Raw genomic sequence first — 6,440 nt, 5'->3', positions numbered from 1 at the left:
TCAGTGGGGTGTTGAAATCTCCGGCGATTATGGAGTTGCTATTAATCCATTTGCTTAGCTCCAGTAAGGTTTGCTTTATGAATCTGGGTGCACCTAAGTTGGGTGCATATATATTTAAAATTGTTATCTCTTCTTGTTGTACTGTGCCCTTCACCATTATATAATGACCCTCTTTGTCTTTTACTACTTTTGTTTTTTTAAAAACTAAATCGTCTGAAATTAGAACTGCCACAGCAGCCTTCTTTTGGCTTCTATTTGCTTGGAATATTGATCTCCACCCTTTTATTTTTAGTCTATATGTATCCTTGCAGGTTAGATGTGTTTCCTGAAGACAGCATATACTTGGCCTGTATTTTCTTATCCATTCAGCCAGCCTATGTCTCTTGAGTGGAGAGTTTAAGCCATTCACATTTATTGAGAGAACTGATAGGTAAGGTAGATTACTGATCATTCTGTTGGGTTGGATGTTGTTGCTATGATTTCTGTCTTGAGCCATTGTAATATCTGGCCTTTAATATCTTTGGGTTTTGGTTGTTTTTATATTCGTGGGTTATTATTATGATGTCCCGTGCATAACGCTGTTTTAAGTACTTCTTGTAGGGCTAGTCTTGTCTTGGTGAATTCTCTGAGCCTTTGCTTGTCTGAGAATGTTTTCATTTCTCCTTCATATACGAAGCTTAGTTTTGCAGGGAATAATATTCTAGGCTGGGCATTGTTTTGTTTCAAAAGAGTGAGAATGGGGCCCCAGTCTCTCCTTGCTTGTAAAGTCTCATTAGAGAAGTCTGATGTTATTCGAATTGGCTTTCCCTTGTATGTTACTTGCTTCTTTTGTCTTACAGCTCTTAGAAGGGCCTCTTTAGTTGATACTTTGCTTAGTCTGATGACTGCATGTCGTGACGTCTTTCTGTTTGCATTAAATCTCCCAGGGGTCCTCTGAGCTTCTTGAACTTGTATATCAAGATTTTGAGCAAGGCCTGGGAAATTTTCCTCTATTATATCTTCAAACAGCTTGTCCAACCCTTGAGAGTTGTCTTCTTCCCCTTCTTGTAACCCTATGACCCTCACATTAGGTTTCTTCACATAATCCCACAGCTCTTGTAGGCTTTGCTCTTTTCTCTTGTTTCTCTGCTCTATTTCTGTGACTGATTTATTTAATTGGAGGGTGTTATCTTCAAGCTCTGAGATTCTTTCTTCTGTTTCGTCTACCCTGTTCTTGAGACTTTCCACTGTATTTTGTAGTTCCTTGAATTGATTCTTCATTTCCAGGAGTTCTGTTACACTTTTCTTCAATGTGTCTATTTCTTTTCTCATATCCTGGAGACTTTTTGTGGTCTTGGTGTTGGTTATTGAGTTGTTGTTGGCGTTCCTGTGCAGGGAGGCCTGGTGGCTTGTGGTCCGGGGAGGCCTGGTGGCTTGTGGTCTGGCCTGCTGGCAGAGGCCCAGGAGTAGCTGCAGAGTTGGGGAGGGTGGAAAGAAGCGAGGCCCACTCCAGGCTGCAGGTCTCAGACAGCCCGACCCCCACACTCAGAATTTCTGGCTGAGCGGGACCATTCCAGCCCCACCCTGACAGCTTTTCCTAGAAGCAGAAAACAGAACTTTGACCCCTGCTAACTGCCTGAGGTCAGGCTTACCCAACCCAGCTCTGCCCAGAAAAAGAGCTGATAACAAGACACAAAATCAACAGCATAGCCTGTTCCTCCAAGCAAATGCCACCTACTGACAGGAACGGCATCTTGAACAGCCTTTCCATGGCACCCACTGACTCAATATACAGGGAGATGTCCAATTTCACCCACAGGCACCACCTAACGCCTCAGAAACCAAACAAGGTGTGTGAATACCCAAACAATAACCTAAGGGAACGAAACAACAACTGATCGACATGGGAAGAAATCAGAGAAAGAACTCAGGAAATATAAAGAACCAAATGGAAAACACAACCCCAAAGAGGAGCACCAGCCCCCTAGAAAAGGACACCAATGAAAATCAGGCAACAAATATGACAGAAGAGGAAGTTTGTATCTGGATCATAAGCACACTAACCGAGCTGCAACAACAACTCAGTAAAAAACACAAAAAAAAAAACACAAAAAACTTCCAGGATATGGAAAAAGTAATAGACACAATGAAGAAAAGTGTAACCGAACTTCTGGAAATGAAGAATCAATTCAAGGAACTAAAAAACACAGTGGAAAGCCTCAAGAACAGGGTAGATCAAACAGAAGAAAGAATCTCAGAGCTTGAAGATAACACCCTCCAATTAAATAAATCAGTCACAGAAATAGAGTAGAGAAACAAGAGAAAAGAGCAAAGCCCACAAGAGCTGTGGGATTATGTGAAGAAACCTAATGTGAGGGTCATAGGCTTACTAGAAGGGGAAGAAGACAACACTCATGGGTTGGACAAGCTGTTTGAAGATATAATAGAGGAAAATTTCCCAGGCCTTGCTCAAAATCTTGATATACAAGTTCAAGAAGCTCAGAGGACCCCTGGGAGATTCAGTGCAAACAGGAAGACGTCACGACCTGCAGTCATCAGACTGACCAAGTATCAACTAAAGAGGCCCTTCTAAGAGCTGTAAGACAAAAGAAGCAAGTAACATACAAGGGAAAGCCAATTCAAATAACATCAGACTTCTCTAATGAGACTTTACAAGCAAGGAGAGACTGGGGCCCCATTCTCACTCTTTTGAAACAAAACAATGCCCAGCCTAGAATATTATTCCTTGCAAAACTAAGCTTTGTATATGAAGGAGAAATAAAACCATTCTCAGACAAGTAAAGGCGCAGGTAATTCACCAAGACAAGACCAGCCTTACAAGAAGTACTTAAAACAGCGTTACGCACGGAACATCATAATAATATCCCACGAATATAAAAACAACCAAAACCCAAAGATATTAAAGGCCAGATATTACAATGGCTCAAGACAGAAATCATAGCAACAACATCCAACCCAACAGACTGAACAGTAATCTACCTTACCTATCAGTTCTCTCAATAAATGTGAATGGCTTAAACTCTCCACTCAAGAGACATAGGCTGGCTGAAAGGATAAGAAAAAACAGGCCAAGTATATACTGTCCTCAGGAAACACATCTAACCTTCAAGGATGCATATAGACTAAAAAAAAAAAAAAATAGTGGAGACCAATATTCCAAGCAAATAGAAGCCAAAAGAAGGCTGGTGTGGCAATTTTAATTTCAGGTGATTTACTTTTTAAACCAACAAAGTAGTGAAAGGCAAAGAGGGTCGTTATATAATGGTGAAGGGCACAGTTCAACAAGAAGAGATAACAATTTTAAATATATATGCACCCAACTTAGGTGCACCCAGATTCATAAAGCAAACCTTACTGGAGCTAAGCAAATGTATTAATAGCAACTCCATAGTCACCGGAGATTTCAACACCCCACTGACGGAACGAGACAGATCCTCCAAACAGAAAATTAATAAAGAAATAATGGACTTAAACAAAAATCTAGAACAATTGGGTCTGACTGACATTTACAGAACATTCTACCCAAAATCAACTGAATATACATTTTTCTCATCAGCTCACGGGACATTCCCTAAGATTGAATATATCCTATGACCCAAAGAAAATCTCAAGAAATTTAAAAAAATAGAAATCATACCATGTACCTTCTCAGATCACAGTGGAATAAAACTAGAAATCAACCCTAACAGAAACTCACATTTCTACACAAAAACGTGGAAATTAAACAACCTCCTACTAAATAATTACTTCATAAATGAAGAAATCATAACGGAAATAAAAAAATTCTATGAAGAAAACGACAATGGAGAGACAAGTTATCAACTCCTCTGGGACACAGATAAAGCAGTTCTGAGTGGAAAGTTTATCTCCATAAATGCCTATAACCAAAAGACAAGAAGATCACAAATAGACAATCTAATGAACTGACTCAAAGAGCTGGAAAAAGAAGAACAGACCAAACCCAAACCCAGCAGAAGAAGGGAAATCAACAACATCAAATCAGAACTAAACGAAATTGAAAACAGGGAAGCTATCAGGAGATTAACAAAACAAAAAGTTGGTTCTTTGAAAAAATAAACAAAATTGACACACCATTGGCTAAGCTAACGAAAAGCAGAAAAGAGAAATCTCTAATAAGCTCCATCAGGTATAATAGAGGAGATATCACAACTGATCCCAAAGAGATACAAGATACAATTTATGAATACTACAAAAATCTTTATGTACACAAACTGGAAAATGTGGAGGAAATGGACAAATTTCTAGAAACACACAGCCTCCCTAGGCTCATCAGGAAGAAATAGATTCCCTGAACAGACAAATTCAACAGTTGAAGTAGAAACAGCAATTAAAAATCTCCCTAAAAAGAAAACTCCTGGTCCAGATGGCTTCACACCCAAATTTTACCACACTTTCAAAGAAGAACTAGTACCTATCTTGCAGAAACTATTCCACAACATCAAGAAGAACGGAAACCTCCCCGACACCTTTTATGAAGCGAATATTACTCTGATACCAAAACCAGGAAAGGATGCAACAAAAAAAGAAAACTACAGACCAATATCCCTAATGAATATAGATGCAAAAAAATTTCAACAAAATCTTAGCTAACCGAATCCAGACATTTATCAAAAAAATAATCCAGACTGCAAACTAGTTCAACCTCTGTGGAAAGCAATATGGAGATACCTTAAAGCGATACAAGTGAATCTACCATTTGATCCAGCAATCCCATTGCTGGGCATCTACCCAAATGATCCAGTGACACTCTACAAAAAAGACACCTGCACTCGAATGTTTATAGCAGCACAATTCATAATTGCAAGGCTGTGGAAACAGCCCAAGTGCCCATCAATCCAAGAATGGATTAATAAAATGTGGTATATGTATACCATGGAGTACCATTCAGCTCTAAGAAACAATGGTGACATAGCACATCTTATATTTTCCTGGTTAGAGCTGGAACCCATACTATTAAGTGAAGTTTCCCAAGAATGAAAAACAAGCACCACATATACTCACCGGCAAATTGGTATTAACTGAACATCACCTAAGTGGTCACATAGGTACTACAGTAATAGGATATTGGGCAGGTGGGAGGGAGGAGGGGGGCGGGTATATACATACATAATGAGTGAGATGTTCACCATCTGGGGGATGGTCATGATGGAGACTCAGACTTGTGGGAGGAGGGGGGAAATGGGCATTTATTGAAACCTTAAAATTTGTACCCCCATTATATGCAGAAATAAACAAAAAAGTACATATAAATAATTCTGGGAGCCTCAATACCGTAGTTCACTATAACCACATCCATCCCATTTTCAGAAATTATTACCCTGTGGTCCCTACTACACATTTGATCACAGTTTGCCTGGTTCCTCAACAATATAAATGACATTCTTTTTACTCGCCATCAAATTGGTACTTGCTGATTAAGAATATGGTGCTTACATGGTAGTAATATTCTCCAGGGATGGAGGGATGGGGTGGTCAACTCACAACTAACGGACACAGTGAGCACTGTGGCAGGGAAGGGCATGCCTCTAACCCCCACTAGGGAGAGGCAATGATATAAAATGTAACGAAAATGTTTGTACTCCCATAATACCCTGAAATAAAAAAAGGAACAGTGTAATTTGATAAAACAAGACAAAACAATAACTAAAAATGGGCAAAAAAATCAAAGTAACTATTTAATACTGAAAATCCAGTTGTACAGACATAGGCAATGAGTTACTTGCTTATATTGGGGATAAATTATCCCAAATAAAAAACACTCCTGAAAGTTTAGAATTATGAGCTGTGCATAAGAGTTTAAAGAAGAATAATGACTCATGCCAGAAACCATTTATTCATTTCTCCCCTCAACCTGGCCAGCCAGCCATTGGTGATACACAGCCCTTACTTCAGGTAAGTGAATTCCTTTGTTCCCTGGGTGAGTTTATTGGAGGAAGGAAGAATATTGTCTACTTTGGTTGTCATTATTACTGTTTACCAATTCTCCATCTTCTATGTGCATGGTGGGATTGTACTTTCGGGTCCTCCTGTGGTTGGCTGGAGACATGCAACTATTTCTGGAGAATTTAATTTGTCAGAGAAAGACCTTCTGATCTCTTTACCCTATGGCAAGGTATGTGGTAACGTTTGAAGTGTGGGCTGCTTTATTAGAATGACTCTCTGAATAAGTACAATGAAGAGAACTTCTAGCCAACCTGTAATGGACAGATAGCAAGAGCAAGAAATAATTATTTAAAAATTATATTAAGCCACTAGGATTTTGAATTATTTGTTATTGTATAATATGCTAGCCTACACAGACTGATAAATCAATGAAATTAGTCCTTACTAGAAGATCTTGATAGTGGGATAGGGATGTATGATTTTTTACTAGGAAATTAGTCCATGTGACGAGTCCTGATAATAATAAGTAAAGACAG

This window comes from Microcebus murinus, chromosome X, assembly GCF_040939455.1.
Source record: "Microcebus murinus isolate Inina chromosome X, M.murinus_Inina_mat1.0, whole genome shotgun sequence".
NCBI classification, from domain to species: Eukaryota; Metazoa; Chordata; class Mammalia; order Primates; family Cheirogaleidae; genus Microcebus; species Microcebus murinus.
This window is presented reverse-complemented; position numbering follows the sequence as displayed.